This window comes from Natrix helvetica, assembly GCF_964273705.1.
Source record: "Natrix helvetica genome assembly, chromosome: 1".
NCBI classification, from domain to species: Eukaryota; Metazoa; Chordata; class Lepidosauria; order Squamata; family Natricidae; genus Natrix; species Natrix helvetica.
The window spans coordinates 289,007,780-289,027,166 of NC_138548.1; positions in this window are offsets into that span (position 1 = coordinate 289,007,780).

A 19,387-nucleotide genomic window follows, 5' to 3' on the forward strand; every position below is an offset into this window, starting at 1 on the left:
CAGCTTTCTGGAAGAGAAGGTGGCTTTGCTATTATTACGTTTTGTGGCTCCCGGTGTTTTCTTTTCTGTGGGTAATGGGTCCAAATGGCCCTTTGAGTGTTTAATATTGCAGACCCCTGATCTAAAATATAGTTGTGCAGGCAATAATGGATGTGCCTTGGTATGCTTATGTGATACCTATTGCTCTTGAACTGTATTGGCTACCATTTGGCTTCTGGATGGTTACTACCTTGAAAGCCCTTAATGGCATGAGTCCTAAGGCCTGGTTACTTGACTCTCATTTCTGATAGTTTCTGCTCATTGCATATAATTTATTTGACTAAACAAAGTAATCTATGTGGTCCCAAGAATCTATGGGGTCTCCTCTATAATAATGCCTATTCTTTGGAAAAGTATTTTCCCAGCGATTCAAATGGCCTCCATCCTGAAGATATATAAAAAGTTCTGAAATTTCTAGACTGTTTCTCTGGGATTTGGATTAAGATGCTGCTGAGTCTCTATAGAATTTTATTAGCTTGAGGAACTTTGACTTCAGAAAAGTGATATAAGCTTTAATTGCAAAATGTTAAAGTCTAAACAAAATTTAAAATAAAAAATATTTATTTTCTTTTAACTTAAAGAATTTCCTCTCTTTTGTTGTTCTGTTGAAGTTTATTTGTAAAACAGATTGCAAAATCTGTCGGTGTTCTCCTCAGGTTACAGGTTACAGATTGATTGACTTGAAAAAGTTTGTTTCTGGGAATGTCAACTATCAGCCTCTGTAGCAGACTGAGCAGCAGATGTCTTCTTACTAAGTCATGCATACACTCAAGAAAGAAAGATGAGACACTGCTCAATTAAGAAGCTGGTTCCTGTCATTGACTTCTCATTTTCCCACCCAGTGGACCTAAGCATCAGAACAAGTAACCATGATCGTTCATGAATAACCAATGAGAATGAAATCTGTTTAGAGCTTTAGTGGGTTTTTATCTTCCCATGGCTTCCTAACATGACCCCTGACTCATGTAGAAGTATTAATGGGATTCCCAAACCAACATATATGCATACAAACAAACAAACATACATACATATCAAGCTTTGCAGCCTATCACATATTCCTATAATTATTAACACAGCACTCTCTCACACATAACCCAACAAAACCCAACATTAAATAGAAACATATATATATATATATATATATATATATATATATATATATATATATATATATATATATATATATATATATATATATATATATATATATATATATATATATATATATATATATATATATATATATATATATATATATATATATATATATGTTTAATGTTTAAAATCGCACAATATTGCCAGATCTCATTCATGGTGGGAACAACATATGCTCACAAAATGTGGTTATATCAAGAAATTCCCAACTTCTAAATAGTTACCGTATATACTTGAGTATAAGTCGAATTTTTCAGCCCACTTTTTGGGCTGAAAAATCCACTTCGGCTTATACTCCAGTGAACAAAAAAAAAATGTGGCTCTTTAAACATTTTAATGCGGCTCTTCTGTGTGCCGGGCACCTGCTTCCCTCCCTCCTCTCGGGCTTTGGAGGGAAGCTTCTGCATAACCCCGGCAAGTGACAAGTCTCCCAGGCTGTAATTTGCCGAGCTGTACGTGCGCGCCTGTTTTCCACGGCATGGAGCAGCGGCGAGATTCTGGGCGGCGAGATTCTGGGCGGCGAGCGATGATTCCGGGGGCCATCAGTGGGGGGGGCAGGGTCCCCCCTCGCGTTCCTCATCTTCCCGGATGGCCCCTGGAATCATTGCTCGCCGCGCAGAATCTCGCCGCTGCTCCACGCCGTGGAAAACAGGCGCGCGCGTACAGCTCGGCAAATTACAGCCTGGGAGACTTGTCACTCGCTGGGGTTATGCAGAAGCTTCCCTCCGAAGCCCAAGAGGAGGGAGGGAAGCGGGCGCCCGGAGGGAAGCTTCTGCATAACCCCGGCGAGTGACAAGTCTCCCAGGCTGTAATTTGCCGAGCTGTACGCGCGCGCCTGTTTTCCACGGCGTGGAGCAGCGGCGAGATTCTGCGCGGCGAGCGATGAGTCCAGGGGCCATCCGGAATTCTTTTCCCTTAGAATCAGAATGTTTGACCCTAGCTTCATCTGTATTAATATTTAGGGGAAAAGGAGAACCTTATCAAACCATAAATCTCCTATACTGCATTAGAATGAAATGGAATGGAATGGAATGGAATAGGATAGGATAGGATATTCAGTACCATGTGTGCGCCGGGGTACTGCTTTTCCAGCTTCTAGTGCTCCCTCATCCCCACACGCACGCTCCCGCTCCCGGTGAGCGATGATTCCGGGGGCCATCAGTGGGGGGGGGCAGGGTCCCCCCTCGCATTCCTCATCTTCCCGGATGGCCCCTGGAATCATCGCTCGCCACGCAGAATCTCGCCGCTGCTCCACGCCGTGGAAAACAGGTGCGTGCGCACAGCTCGGCAAATTAAAGCCTGGGAGACTTGTTGTCACTCGCCTTTGCAGAAGCTTCCCTCCGAAGCGTTCCGAGGGAGGGCTGTAAACTTCCCTCCGAAGTCTTGGGATGTTCTGAGGAGCCCCCCAAGGCAAAACACCACTGCCAGGTAGTTAAAAGTACGTCTCTGATTCATCTCTGTCAGTCTCTCTCTGATTCCCTCTCTCTCTCCCTCTCTCTGTTCCTCTGTCTGTCTGTCTCACTCACACACACACACACATTTAGCAATTTTATTGTTATCTACCTGTATTTTTATTTTTGAAATTTACCGTGAGCTGCTGCATTTCCCAGCCTCGGCTTATACTCGAGTCAATAACTTTTTCCAGTTTTTTTGGGTAAAATTAGGGGTCTCGGCTTATACTCGAGTCGGCTTATACTCAAGTATATACGGTATGTTTTTATATTTATTTCTCCATAGCCCGAAAGGGACTTGAGCAGCTTCAAGACATAGAACAATATAGATGGCCCATACAGTATGGGCCATACTAAAAAAAAATTGTAAAAAAAGCAGATGTTATATTATTGTTTAATTATTTCCACACACATTCTTGCAGTATGACTCATCTAATGCTGGGTAATGCTTTGTTAGACAGATTAAGAAGGCTCTGAAACCTAAGCATCATTTGTAGGGTCTAATTCATTAGGCCTACTAGTAAATTAAACTGCAATGAAAGCCTTTTCAATGAAAGCATTTTGGGCTGTAGAGTCCCCTCCCCGATTCCCAAAAGGGCACGTGCAGATGCCAAACAAGTGCATTGTGTTTCAAGTGGCAGGTGGTTCCAGCACATGCTGCCACCTGAAAATGCTTTCCTTCCCAGGTCTCTTGTGCACATCGCAGAGACACGCGCCCTCCTCCTCCTCTACAGACTCACCACCTGTTTTCTCCTGGCCAGCACCATCGGCTGGGGGAGGCATGGAGAAAAGCGAGAGGACAGCGCAGTCGGGTGAGGGTGCAGGAGCTGGGCACGGACACAGGGCAGGCAGATTAGAGGCAGCCAGCCGATTCCTGGCTTGCTGGTTCAGCTGCTAGCCACCTGGATTGCACAGGCATGGAACCCCCTGAAAATGGAACCCCCCCAAAATGTGACACGTGGAATAGGTGGGTGGAGCTACATTCAGAGTATAAGATGCACCCAGATTTTCACCCTCTTTTGGGGAGTAAAAGGTGTGCCTTATACTCTGAAAAATACGGTAATATATTATCAGTGACAAATATGAAAAATTATATTGAAAGATAAATTCTAAAATCTACCCTATTTATACTGGTTTAAAACCCTATCAGAAAAAACTCCAAATTTTGGAAGATCTTATTTTTAGGGGTCATTCCTGCAACTGATCATCTAAAATGAATTCATTGGTAGTTGTTTTTCTGTGTCATAGGATGTAAAAGGAAACCAAACTTGTTCTTGATACTTTCTCTCTCTGAATGTCTGTCTTTTGACCTGCTGTATAACAGGTCAAAAGCATGTTCCTATGTCCTTACTGTAAACTAACAGAAGAGAATATATGTGACTCAGGATTAAACTGTGATGCTCTCTGAGCATGGTTGCTTTCCTGCAGATGTTGTGTTTTCTTGCAGATGCAGTTGGGTAATGAAGTATCTGCAGAAATCAACCAAGCTCAGACACACCAAGGACTCCACAGTTACTGTAAGCTCCCTTCTAATGAAGAAAAACATTACATTTTGTCTTGGCTATGTTCATAATACACAAAATTACATATTAGGACAGAATATAACATGATGATCTACAGTAGTCCAGGTAATACATCTTCTTTAAGGGTGCCTTCAGGTGGATGACTCTTATCAAATAGAATGTATGGTATTCTTGTTCTGTTTTACTGCTGTATAGAAAATACAGAGTCTCTGCTCTGATACCATTTTTCCCTAGAATTGAATTCATTCATCAGAATTTATTCATCATTAGTGTGGAAAAAGAACACATGATAGTTACTGAAACTGAAATGAAGAAAAAGAGCTTTGTCAATCTTAGAGCAGTTTCATAGAAAAAGACCACTTTTGTTTCAGAAAAATCAAAAGAAGTGTCAATGTACATTACAGTTTGTGTTGTTTTAAAAACTTTGTTATTACTCAAATTGACAAGGTATCTATAAAAGTGAATGCTAAGGTGTATTGTCAGAAGCAAAGAAAGATTTGCTACTTACCATGTTTCCCCGAAAATAAGCTAGGGTCTTATTTTCTTTTGACCCCCAAAATAAGTGCTTGGTCTTATGTTCGGGGAGGTCTTATTATTTTTGAGGTGCAGGAGACAGCGAGTATGGTCACCTCATGACTGCTGCTGTGTTGCAATATTTTGGGGGAGGGCTTATTTTCAGAGGATGGCTTATTTTAGCACATGCACTCAAAAGCCCGATTGGGCTTATTATCCAGACAGGTCTTATTTTTAGGGAAACAGGGTAGAAGTCATAAATATATGCCATTATTTCATAAATTAGGCAAAACCAAAATGGGAGGCTATAATAAATTGGAATGAAAAATTCTCCCTTTGATATATATAGGTATGTATTTGTGTTACAACCCCTGGTATGCCCAAATATGGGAGGGAGCTCACTACTCCCCCTTACTGTCCTTCGGCTCATTACAGAAGACCATGCAGGCAGAAAACCATATTTTTATTTTTAATGTTGCCTTTTTATATTTGTGTTCTGTTTGTGCTGATAAATAAATAAAGGGAGACTAGTATAGATGTGGCTTAGTGGCTAAGACTCCTGCCTAATATGTAATACAGCCCAGGTTCAAATCCCAGTAAGGGTATGGCTAGCTGATGAGAGCTAAATAGCTTGAAATAGATCTATACTAGTCTCCCTTTATTTATTTATCAGCACAAACAGAACACAAATATAAAAAGGCAACATTAAAAATAAAAATATGGTTTTCTGCCTGCATGGTCTTCTGTAATGAGCCGAAGGACAGAAAGGGGGAGTAGTGAGCTCCCTCCCATATTTGGGCATACCAGGGGTTGTAACACAAATACATACATACATACATACATACATACATACATACATACATACATACATACATACATACATACATACATACATATTATATAATAATTCAGGACATTTCTTTAAAGTTATACTTATTTCACTACAACAAATTTCATCTTTCAGTTTGGGAATAGCATTCAGCAATAACACCTAGGTCCATAGTGCCTTACAGCTCTCTGGGTGGTTTACAATGTCGAAGCTTTATTTACATATTGCCCTCAACAATCTAGGTCCTCATTTAGTGACCTGGGAAGAATGAAAGGCTGAGTCAACCTTGAATCCCATCAAGATCGAATTCCAGGCTGTAGGTAGAGTTTACCTGCAATATTGTATGCTATATATTGAAGCAAGGGCCAGCAATGAGACAGCACTTCCATAGTAAATAATCTATTTTTTATTAAGTGCAAAGATGATCTCTAAAAAATATTGACTGTAAAAGACATATTCATAGGAGGGATTAAAATCACAGAAAATGGTTCTTCTTGCTACTGTTGACATAAAGGATTGCATAGAAGGATGTTGTTTCAAAGATTCATGCATGTACTTAAGGGGAAAACTTCACAGAAAGAGGCAATCTGTCTTTTAAAATTTGTGAGAACTAAATACAAATTTAAATGTAATTGGCCCTCTGAGACTTCCTTTTGCTGCAAATGGCTAATGCCGTCATTGCCTTAATAACAATTGTTAGTTTAGTGTAGTCGCTTTGAGCAAGTTCTCCTGTTACTAATGTGCATAATAGGTGCAGCATTATCCAAAAGGTACCACATAAATGTGGCTTCTGTTACTACATCACACTGCATTCCAAACCTCCTTCCCTGATAACTAATTATGCCACAACTGTATCTCAAAATTATATTTCTGTAAAATGTCAATGCCTACTGATGTTCGTCCATTGTGTTCAAAGAGGACCTTGACATCTAACAAGTTGTGGTCTGTCCACAATGTGTCCGCAGGTGGCTGGTAAGGCCTATATGGGCACGAAATGTTCTATCACATGTTGGGCAGACATGTGTGGCCACCATTGTCATAGCATTTGCAGTTCTGGCTTTGCGGAGTGCTTGTTTCTTTTGTGCTTTGGTTGTTCTTCTGTCCTCAGATGTCTGGCAGCCTTGGTGGATCAGCGTGTGCCATGTCGATCGATCTTGTTCCAGGGTTCCCCAGGAGGTGGTGATTTACAATTGATATCCAAGGACTTGAAGGATGCTTTCAACATGTTTTTGTATAGCTTCCTTTGTCCCCTGTACAATCTGTGTGATGGTCTGGCATCCTTGAAACATGGCCCGCACAGCATACCTGGGCTTTCATCAGCAGGATGTGAACTGATGGCAGGCCTGCTCTGGAGAGGACTTCTGTGTCTGGCACCTTGTCCTGTCACTGGATCCTCAGAATTCTACAAAGGCAGGTCATGTGGAAGTGGTTCAACTGCCTAGCATGCCTCCTTATACAGTCCAAGTCCAAGGATTGTAGTTATACTTCTACTACTCTACTCATACAATGTTGCTCATTATTACTTTCTACTATCAATAAATAATAATTAGATTAATTGGTGAATTGTTAAACCTATTGTGTGCAGGTTCAAAATTAGTTCTCTACAAGTCCCAAGTCCCAATGTAAGTACAGTTCATAAGTGTATAAATGTATATTTGAAGGCCTTGAACCAGATATAATTTCAGACTGAAGTTTATTTAAACAGTTGCAGCCATGTCTGTTCTTCTTCATCTTCTGCTGATTCTTTGTTTACAGCTATGACCTTTCATTCCTCTTGAAAAGAACTCTTTTACCAAACAGACTTTTCTTCTAAGTAGGATCTCTAGTGGCCAATTAGATATTCCTGTGAGCTCTGAAATATCGGACTCTTAGCTGCAAGTGTTCTGAGGAGTTAAGTGATAAACGATAAGCCTCAGGAGGTTTCACTATGAAATTGAAGTAATTTTGGGAAGCCTTTGGCAAGGCTTCCATGGAATGGGAGTCTTCTGGGCATTATTTCTTCAGCATCTCATTTAAGGGGGATTCCATACAATTAAGAAGATGCCTTCTTCAAAAGAGGATTTCTGGATTTCGGTCATGCTCAATTTACTATTCCAAAATCTGAAACATTTTACATGTCATACAGATCAAATATGTTTTTTATCTAAGGTACATTCTGACTGTTAAGTATGGGTGGTCCTCGATTTAAAACAGTTCATTTAGTGATCATTCGAAGTTACAACAGCACTGAAAAAGTGATTTATGACTGTTTTTCACGCTTACCACCATTGCAGCATCAATGTGGTCAGGTGATCAAAATTGACCCATATTTATGACAATTGCAAAATTCACAATAACTATCTCGCTTAGCCACATATGTTTTGGGCTAACTGTGGTCATAAATCAAGATCACCTGTGTTGATACTTTGATTATTCTGGAATACATTTCTTTGCTCTTATCTGAATATAGAGTATGTTTTTTTTTAATACGCCCTGATTTAAAATAAGATATAATGCCAGGTAGGTAAAAAAGATGGTGTTTAAAAGGGAATGTAATGTTTTTATTGATACCTCTAGTTTTAACAGTTCTTTTCTTATCTTCACTCCCACATCTGTTCTAGAGATGTACCAAACAACATAAAGAGGACAAGGAACTTGGACGTGAATTATACTGTTGATAAATGCCATTCCGCTAGTCAGAACTACTAGCTAGATGTAATCTATAATATAATATTATAGATATTATATATATTATATATATATATATATATATATATATATATATATATATATATATATATATATATATATATATATATATATATATATATATATATATATATATATATATAAATTTATATTATATAAATATAATATAATATTTCCACAAATGCCAAACTAATGCATTGGTTTCAGTAAAAAAAAGTGTCATGTATTCATTTATTCTTTTAATACTGAATGAACATTGATTAGAACTTTCTTCTCATCCCATCAATTTTACACTTTCTCTGATTCTGTGACAACTCTGTCTGTCTGTCTGTCTGTCTGTCTGTCTGTCTGTCTGTCTATCTATCTATCTATCTATCTATCTATCTATCTATCTATCTATCTATCTATCTATCTATCTATCTATCTATCTATCTGCCTACCTACCTACCTACCTACCTACCTATCCTTATGTTCTGTTTTTAATATAAACATCCTTAACCCTAATATATATTTTTCTCAAGTTATTCCACAGGAAGTCTCCATCAACTTCCATTCATTTTTTTCCATTAAAAAAAAACCCTTCAAGTGTTATTTCATTTTATTGGTGGGAAACAAGTGCAGAAATTAGGATATGGTATCAACTTTATTTGGTTTGCTCAGGATGATGCAAGTATATTTGCAAAAAAAGGGCACAGTAATAACTTTGTTGGTTTTATCAGACTGTCCCCAGTGAGCTTTCCAGGTCTCTTTTATCTGTATTCTGCTTTTTTATTTACTTATTCAATGCATTTTTATCCTGTGGTTCCGTGCCCCGTTATCACAAGAATGCCTATCAATTAAAAACAACAACCATCTACATTTAAAAAATATATAAAACAGCAGAACTGTAAAGAATAAAGTCAGAATTTCAGTAAAGAGCCCCTTCTCAATAAAATTGACCATGGTGTTAAAAATATCTAGGCAAAACCAGCTTTTTTTCCTGGCACCTAACAAAACTAATCCCAGCAGCATCTTGCTACTGTTTGGATCAGCACATCAGGTCAGAGTAGTATCTGATGAGGAAACCACGGGAAAATTCCAGAACTGAGAAATTTTTAAAAAAGGAAAAGATAATGACAAGCTATTTTCATTCTGTCTCCAGGAGGGGAACAACCATCAGGATTTGTCCATGAGTTGAACTGAATTTGAGGTCAGGTTTCCTTTACCAACATAAAAGCCAACCTAGCAGCATACATATAACCTAATGAGACTTGAATAATTATCTCCAAAGAATATTTTCTGAAAAACATGCATCATGTCTTTTTTTCCTATCTTAAAGCCATTCAAAGTAAAAAAAAAAAACAACACTCACCAGAAAATCATACAAAATAATTTGTTTTAACCAAAACAACAATTCACGTGAAGGAGTTAGCACCAGCTGCTGCTATTGGCCCAATTAATTGCAATAATGTTTATTGCAGCAGAAAAATATTTGTGCATCTTTAGGGCAAACTAGAACATGATGGAGGTAGATATTAATTAAGATTTCCATTGGTATGACAAAAGAATGATTTACAAACTTTCATTTCTGTGTTAAGGATTATCTCCTGATCTTTTGAATCCATTACTGCTCTACTTATAAGCAGAAAACTCATATCATTTTTCTTCCTTTAAATCACTATCTTGTTTTCACTTGAGTTAGGAGGAGGAGGAGGAGAAAAAAAACTCCTCTCCTTTTCCTTCAGAGAGAGAACAGCTTTTTAAACAGGTTGAAAAAGCTATAAAACCAAATAAATGGTAATAAAGAAAGAAACCTGTGTGAAGTTGTCTCCCTTTTTAACAGTTATTTCACAGGATTATATACTTTTACAATATCTGCATTTATGTAGATATATACATTTCTGGAGATGAACTTCAGATTTGATATTTTAGATTAGAGAACAATGGTCAACAATATTGGTTGATTCAGTCACATGAAATTACAATCACTTAGTTTCAAAATGCTAAAAAAAGTGTCATGGATGTAGAAATGGTTTTGAAATAAAAATATACAGAATAAAGTAATCTAATTGCAAAGTATAGAGCAGGGGTGTTGAATTTGTGGTGTCACATTGTCATCATGTGACGTATCACGACTTCTCCCCTCTTTGCTAAACTGAGGGTGGGGTGGGCAGAGTGTTAGATTGGGTAATGAAAGGCACAAAAGGCTAAGATAACAACAGCTCTTTATTTGGTCAAGTACAGGCATCCACTGAGTGAGAGGTCTGGCAGCTCCCTTTTTAAAGGGGAGCTGGCCAGCGCTTCAGCCAATCAGGTCTCTCTCTGTTCCTGCCTGAAAAGAGATGACCTGACTGGAAACTACTATTGTCCTTGCAACAACTAGAGAGGAGAGTTTCTAACACAGAGTGTGACCTATCCAGCCCCTGCCCCCAAGTTTGACACCCCTGATGTAGAGGATCACTTAAGATTTTAGAACCCAACATGAGTAAGATAAACTCTGGGGGAAAATATACGGTGAGTTTTTATTACCAAAGTATTAACTTGAAAACAAAGCTACTTAAAGTATAGTTTCAATTTTCATTTCTATTCTGAACAAAAGCTAGTTCTATTTTCTTGTGATATTTTTGAGATCTAGAGAATGGCACCATGTTCTGCATATTGTATATCTCAGCAAATAGGATTTTTGAAATTGAATGCAAAGAAGATAATTCATTTTCTAGATCTACCTCTACAAACCATTTAGTAAAGCTTAGCTAATAGCTGCATAGAATAGGATTTTTTTTCTGAGTGAATATATGGATTCTGTTATGAAAGAGCAAAAGAAAAAATGTGATGTTTTGTGTTATCTGAAATGAAAAGGTAGGGATCTTAATGAACACTTAATATATTTTTTTAGACAACAGATTAATCAACTTGATTTAGGGCACATGACTGTACTGAATTTTTAGTGTATTTGTAGGAATTGTAGATATAATTTTTTCAGTTTAGCTTTATATTATTCCTTCTTTTAAAATATTTTTCTATTCTTAATTTTATTTATTTGTAATTTTTCATTTTCTTTTAATTTTTTAAACTGATTGTTTTTATTTTTTGACATGGAAATATGGCTTTGTCAATGGAAGTTCTATTACTTACAATTCAGTGACATGCGGTGAGGTTTATGGCTGGTGCACTGACACAGTGGTGGGTTTCAAATATTTTTAGACTTGTGCACTTCAACTCCCAGAATTCCACAGCCAGGCATGCTCAGTTCTGATTTAAAATGACAGCATTGTTTTTCTCCTTTGTGAAATAAGTTTCCTTTTTTCTTTTTCTTCTCCCTTCCCCTCCTTCCTCCCTCTCTCCCTTCCTCCCCCTCTCTCAAACACACACCCACCAACCTACACACACACACAAAAGTTGGATTGGACTATGTCTCCTACCCCCTGTCAGCATTCCAAATACCATGCAAAAGTAAATCAGAGTCCAGAACAGAATCATCCTTAAAGTTCCAATTTAATAATACAGGCATGTTGGCATTATGCTATGAATTCCAACTCTGATCTTCTTCCTGGAATTCCACCCAGTTGAAAGTTCATGATCTATCCCCACACCCACAAATCCATCACATGTTCCAATCTTCCTCCTCTACGCTGGCATCTACACCCCTCTGCTTCCGGTCAGGTGTCGAGGTGCAGAGACAAAAGATGACCTTGAGCTTCTAGAAAAGAATGACAACAATACATTCCACAATCCTACTCCTTTCTATTCCCCCTTCCCAACTACTACACTAATGAAACAGCATAGGAAAATAATAGAAAGTGTGGCAGGCCAAAGATCCTAAAAGAAACATAACTACAGGCCTGACACCCCCTTCCCTCTCTCACTCACTCTCAAACACACACACACACACAAAAGTTGGATTGGATATCTTTTCCAGTGGCTTGAAAGTAGCTCCTCTGTCATCCCCCCCATTCCCCTGCTGCCTTCCCCAAACACCTCCACCATTGCAAATGCAGCCTGCTGTCTGTGAGAAATGCCTGAAACGCAATAAAGCCCAGCCACTCACCTCCTGCTGGGAGGCTGGGGTGAAAGGAGAGGCAGAGAAGCCGGAGGGGAGCCGATACGAGCCTTCCAAAAGAAAGAGGCTGGGGGAAAGTGTGTGTGCTACAGCATGGCTCTTTGCCTGGCTTCAGACTAGTTCCTGGCAAGAACAAATCCAAGGAATTTTTTTACCTTCTTAATCTTAATTGAACAGCTAGATAATTGTAACACAGATATTTCAGTATCTAATAATCTTTCATTACCTTAAGATGGCATTCCTTTATAAAAGACTGGAAACCCTTTATAGACTGTTTGCTGAACATTGATAGAAATTGATTTTGGGACTTTTGGTTAAAAATATTTATTTGGGAAAGAACTATGCAATTTGGCAGGGTGGTAATTTTTGTAACTGCTAGAATGCTCACTTTTTAATATATTTTTCCTTTTCCTGCTTTTTGTTGTTATTCACTTTTTAAAAATCCTTTTATAATCTTTTTATATTTTTCTTCTATGTTTCTGTAGCTTTAAAAAGCTTTCTAAAATATTTTAATTTTTTTCATAAAAAGATGGTATTTAAATGCATTCTTATTAAATAATCCATTTTTTATTAAACAGGTGAAACAAAATGTTAAATGGTTTTTAAACAAATAGACAAACTGAGAATGTAATAGTTATTTGCAGTGATTTTAGGAAACATATTCATGGTTGCATCATTGTATATGTGTCATAAAAAGAGAATAAGGGCTGCAGTGGCTCATGTGGTTAGAATTCTGAGTCAAAAGACCACTGAGAAATTGACAACTTAGCAGTTCTAAGCCCAAGATTGCAAGCCATGTAACACAATGAACTCCCATCAATTTGTCCTAGTTCCACTTCTGCTCACCTAGGACTTCAAAAGCATTTTGAAAGCAAATGCAAGTAGATAAATAGGTATCACTTTGGTAGGAAAATACCAGGGATAGGAAAGGAGCCTCCTTGGGTGTACTCTGGGCAATGGTAATATCACTAGCTAATCCTTTCAACCCAGAAGCATCTTGGTAGGGGCTTGGTAGGTGTTTTCAACACGTATGTAGTAGTAACATAGAAAGAAAGATTTTAAAAATCTAGCAAAAGAAAACTTAAGTATTTTTTCCATGTTGTAAGTTGCAAGTCAGCCTTCCCAGGAATTATGTAAATGGCTTTTTTTTTTGTGCTAAACAAGAACTGAATTTCCCTGTAGGTGTTCAGTAGAAATGCATAAGGCAGAGGTACTTATTTTTACTATCAAGAGTATGTAGCTAATCTTATGAATCAGTATTTTTTAATATATCCAACTTGTATCATACTGAATCAAAGATTACTGAAGAAATTGATGCAACATAGCCCTGGCAAAGTAAACTATTTATTTATTTATTTTAGAAATACAGATACTATTAAAAATATGAAAACTGAAAAATATCCTGATGGCTATCTAGTGAGTGGTAAAAGATATCTAGAATTTTTATCTCTCTCCAATAATATGATCTAGTGATTAAGGCACCAGGCTAGAAACCAGGAGACTGTGAATTCTAGTTCTTTCTCAGACAAGAAAGCTGGCTGGGTAATTTTGGGCCACTGTTTGATCTCCTTGCTGAATGTTGATGTCAGATTTTGATAGCATACCTGGCAAATATAATATTATATTTGATTATCTTGCATGTGCAATATTTCTTTATGAAAGGTGGACAGGTCTCAGATAATATTAAATCATTAATTTATATTTTGGACACACATTAATAAAAAATGGAATAAACACTAATGATCTCATTGCATTCCAGGTCAAAAGGTTTTTGATAATGTATAGTAGCTTTTGCCAAAGATGGAACTTCTTTTTTGTTAATTGGATTCATATATGGTGTTCTAATCCTTTTGCCAATGTTATCACAAATGGAATTATTTCTTAGTCTATTAAGATGTGCAGTAGAACTTGCCAATGTTTCATTTATTTCTTCTTATATTTAATACAATATTGGAATCACTGGCCTCTTATTAAGAAGTTGAAGGCTCTTCTGGAATAGAAACAAAACTGGATTAGTTGAATATAGCTACTATATGCTGATAATATGCTCCGTCTTATTAATGTTCTGAGAATAGCACCACCCCTTCTGGTCCAATAGAAAGGGAATATCTGCTAGCTCTATCCTGTCATCCTTTGCACCCATTATTTCAAAGTCTTAGAAAGTTCACAAATCCTCAGAAAAGGGCTATATAATTATGTGTTTTTATTATTTGTTATTAAGAATTTTGAGAGGAAGATTAAAAACTAGTATACAGTAAAACACAAAAATAATAAGTACAAAAAAGGATGAAAAGAAATAGAAAGTAGCTTCTTATTTTCTTTGCAGCAAATGTACAGTAAGTGCAATTATAAAATTCCTGCCAGGCTCACCATCCTTCCTTCCTCCCTCCCTGCCTCCCACCCTTCATTCTTCCCCCAGTGCTCTTCCTTCCTTCCTTCCTTCCTTCCTTCCTTCCTTCCTTCCTTCCTTCCTTCCTTCCCTCTTTTCTTCATCCCTCCCTCCCAACATTGGTGACAAATACAGTACATATATGTAGGATGTTTGTGGCACTTTGAATATAAGACCAAGTCACCCGGGCCAAGTCTTGCATTAAAATATCCTCCTATAATAACTTTTGCTTCTGGGAAAGTTATCATCAGTTCAGATAGGTAGTTTTCCAAGTCCTTGCCATCTTTTTTTAAAAAATTGCATTGGACTCTTGAAGGCAGAAAAATAGAACAGATTCCCAGCTTCAATTCTTGGGATTTGTGCTTTACCACTCCACGAAGCACCACATGCCCAGAGGAGTTGAGCAGCAATTCTTTCTTTCTTGTTCTCCAGAAGTGCCCAATATATACCATCTGCCCTCAAGCTTTCTGAAGCTAAGACATTATCCCAGCCATTATACAGAGCCCAGTTAAACCTAGGAATCAATTACCAGAACTTGGAAAGGATACAGCAGAAATTCTTAAGAAAGCTATTCCAGGTTGCAAAATGCCTATCTTGAGGCTGGAGGCAGGACTTATCAAAGTCAAAACAAGGGTATGGTTTGAACAATTAAATATTGGTTCAATTTTAACCCCAAGGTCTGACTGAACTAACATTAATTACTAAATATCGTACCTCCTGGAAACTCCAAATTGAGAAAAATATATGCACACAATGGGACAAGATCAGGCAAAGGTTTCTTGAAACACAGTCAGAATTATAGTGAGATTGAAGAGCACAACTGGGACATAAGAATGTACATTTCAAAGCGGCATTTCTACCTAGATCAATTCACAAGCAATACATTTCAATGAGCATTTAAACTACTGCAATTCAGTATGATGCCATCAGCAGAGATGGAAAGAAAACTGTTAAAAACTTATGCGTAAAGGCTTTGTTCTTGTAATGGTGAGATTATTGAAACACAAACTGATATTCTGTTATGTTATAATTTCTATCGAGTCATACACCAAGACCAGGGGTGTGTTGCTGCCGGCGTTACTGCCGCTTTGCAACCCGCACGCAATGTGTGCATGTGCCAGACATGCACTGCACGTGTGCGCTCTTCAATGTAAATTGTTCTGCGCGCATGCACAATTTATGTGAATTGCACACGCACAGTCACTAAAATCCAAAAGGGCGACAGCCAAGTGGCAGTGAAGGAACTGGTTCGGGGGCGTGGCAGGCCTGGATCGTTGCCAGTTCTGCAACCCAGGCCTGAATTCCACTACTGGTTCAGCTGAATTGGACCGAACTTAGCAGCAACCCCCCTCTGACTAAGACCTCTTAACACCTCTTCTTAATTCCATATCTCAGATGGACTGAAGAGTTCTACATGCAATTGTTACTAGCAGATAAGAACCCCAAGGTAACTCTTGCTATTGCAAAAATTTGTTTTTGCAGCTGGCAAAACCCATGTATTGCTGATAGCAAAATAGTGCAAATGCAATTGTAGGCTCTGCTGTGTAGGTTTTATTTGATAAGTTTTATACATTCTGGCTTGCTGACCTGCAAAAAATAATAATAATTTGAAATATTAAAAATTGTGAATCTACTACTTTGATACATATTAATATACTACAATACTTAGGTGAATTCTCAGGTTTTTCAGTTAATTGGAATAAGTCTCACATTTTTTCTATAGGATCTAATGCATCCATGGTACTGTGATAGTAAAAGTGGGAATTCTACTTTTTACTCTAATTCGCTTGGAACAATTAAATGTAACGAAAACAAACTCTTTATCTGATATAAACTAATAGTTAAATGAGAAAAGATATATGTTCCATGAATGTATTATTTCAACATTACATACTTAGAGATATTCCAGTTTTAATACCTTTTAAGATATTTATAGAGATCTGTAATTTATTAAAACATTTTCTATGTCAAGGACAAGCCTCTAGATTTTATCTAAATTATAACTATTCCTAATTTTCTGCTTTAACACAACCCAAAGCTCTTATAGATTTCTGTTTCATGGAATTTAAGTGCTCAGTTGAAAAAAAAAACATTATAGGCACAACTAAGTTCTTATATGACCACTTCGTTTTACAGATAGTCCTTTATTTGTAGCCGTTCAAAGTTACAATGGAACTGAATAAAGTGGCTTACAACTCTTACAACATCTCCATGGTAATGTAATCAAAATTTGGGGGCTTGGCAATTGGAATGTATTTATGATCATTGCAAGGTCTCAGGATCATGTGATTGTTATTTGTGACCTTTCCACAATACTTCCTAAAGCAAGGTCACAGGAAAAAGCCAGATTTGTTTAAAGACCATATGATTCATTTTAATATTGTGGTGTTTTGCTTAACAACCGTAGCCAAAAAGGTCATAAAATGAAGCATGAGTTACTTAAACACCACCTCTTGCTTAGCAATGGAAATTCTGGTTCCAATTGTAGTTGCGATTTGAGGATTATTCCTAATAACATCTATTTGATATTGATAGTCTTTTATCTTATACAATACAATAGCAGAGTTGGAAGGGACCTTGGAGGTCTTCTAGTCCAACTCCCTGCCTAGGCAGGAACCTTATACCATTTTAGACAAATGGCTATCCAAAATCTTCTTAAAGACTTCCAGTGTTGGGGCATTCACAACTTCTGGAGGCAAGCTATTCCACTTACTAATTGTTCTAACTGTCAGGACATTTCTCCTCAATTCTAAGTTGCTTCTCTCCTTGATCAGTTTCCACCCATTGCTTCTTATTCTACTCTCAGGTGCCTTGTAGAATAGCTTGACTCCCTCTTCTTTGTGGCAACCCTTGAGATACTGCTATCAGGTCTCCCCTAGTCCTTCTTTTCATTAAACTAGACAGATCCAGTTCCTGCAACCGTTCTTCATATGTTTTAGTCTCCAGTCCCCTAATCATCTTTGTTGCTCTTCTCTGCACTCTAGTTTCTAGAGTCTCCATATCTTTTCTACATCGTGGTGACCAGAACTGAATGCAGTATTCCAAGTGTGGCCTTACCAAGGCATTATAAAGTGGTATTAACACTTCACGTGATCTTGATTCTATCCCTCTGTTTATGTAGCCTAGAACTGTGTTGGCTTTTTTGGCAGCTGCTGCACACTGCTGGCTCATATTTAAACGGTTGTCCACTAGGACCCCAAGGTCCCCTCTCACAGTTACTACTGTTGAGCAAGGTACCACCTATACTGTACCTGTGCATTTCATTTTTGTTGCCTAAATGTAGAACCTTACTCTTTTCACCATTGAATTTCATTTTATTAGATAGTGCCCAATGTTCAAGTTTGTCCAGATCCTTTTGTATCTTAAGCCTATCTTCTGGAGTGTTGGCTATTCCTGCCAGCTTGGTGTCATCTGCAAATTTGATGAGTTCCCTATTTATTCCCTCATCCAAATCATTGATGAAGAGTACTGGGCCTAAAACAGAGCCTTGGGGTGGTACACTGCATACTTCCCTCCATGTAGATGCAGTTCCATTGAGGACTACACGTTGAGTGCGGTTGGTCAGCCAGTTACGAATCCATCTGGTGGTGATGCTGTCTAAACCACATTCTTCTACATAGGTGCTATATCTGTTATGCTGGATCACAGCAAAAGCTTTGTGTTTATGGTTCCCAGGTCTCACCCTGCCAGATCCCATGGTTGTACAGACTGCTCTTCTCCTGCAGGATCTTTGCGGTAGAGGGGGATGATAGCCTGGCATATCCATAGAGTGGAATGGCCGAATTGGACACCTAATTTCTGCTTGGAGAGCACAGATTAGAGATTTAAGATAGGTAATCTGTCTATGTAGACTAGTAATTTGTTTACAAATTTGAAAAGAGTACTGCGAAAGACAGGTGGGTCATTTTGAAATAAAATAAAATCACAATCTCAAACACACTAATCCAGAATGTATTATTGCTATTTTGGTTTATAGATATATGATTCGTGCGCTGTTAGGCACGGAGGCCCCTACCTCAGTCTCTTTGCCTCTCTGACTCACCCCTTGTATCCAGCAAGATCTTGTCTTGTCCTATCTTTATTTTATTTTATTGTTTATTTTATTTTTATTGTTTTATTTCCATTATTAAAGGCATCAGGGTATTTGGGGAAGATATTTTTTATTCCCCTTGGAATAATCCCAGTTTAAAAATGGCAAGTAAGTTTTTCTGTTTTGAAAATTTTTAACTGATGAGTTATTGCCATGTTCAATTTGGACTGTCCGAAACTGTGCAATGACATTACAGTCAGTTTGAAAAAGCCTTTTGAATTCATAGTTCGCATGGGGTGTATCAACAAATTATTCTTTTATTATAGAAATTTAATGTTTTCCTAAAACATTAAACCGTTTAATGTTATTTCTTTTTTTCTGTTCCAAGATTGCATTTCTATTTTTTGTTATTGACTTCAGTATTTTGTTGCTTCCACCACTGTGTTTATTTTTTTATACTCTTTTGTAATCTTGATATTAAAAACAATACCATTGGAAGAAACACAATAGAAAAAAATCCCTAGATAGAGAATACACCTAAAAGAATCTAACTGGGGATGTCTGAATCCAGAAAGTACCTGAACATTTAATCTTAGTAACCACAGTTTCAGCTATAGGAATGATTTGTGGATTGGATAATTTTTGATCTGTTTAATCTTGAGAAGACAACATATGTTTATTCTTGTAGAAGGATACATCTAAGCAGCATGGAAATCTGGCATTGCCTCTGT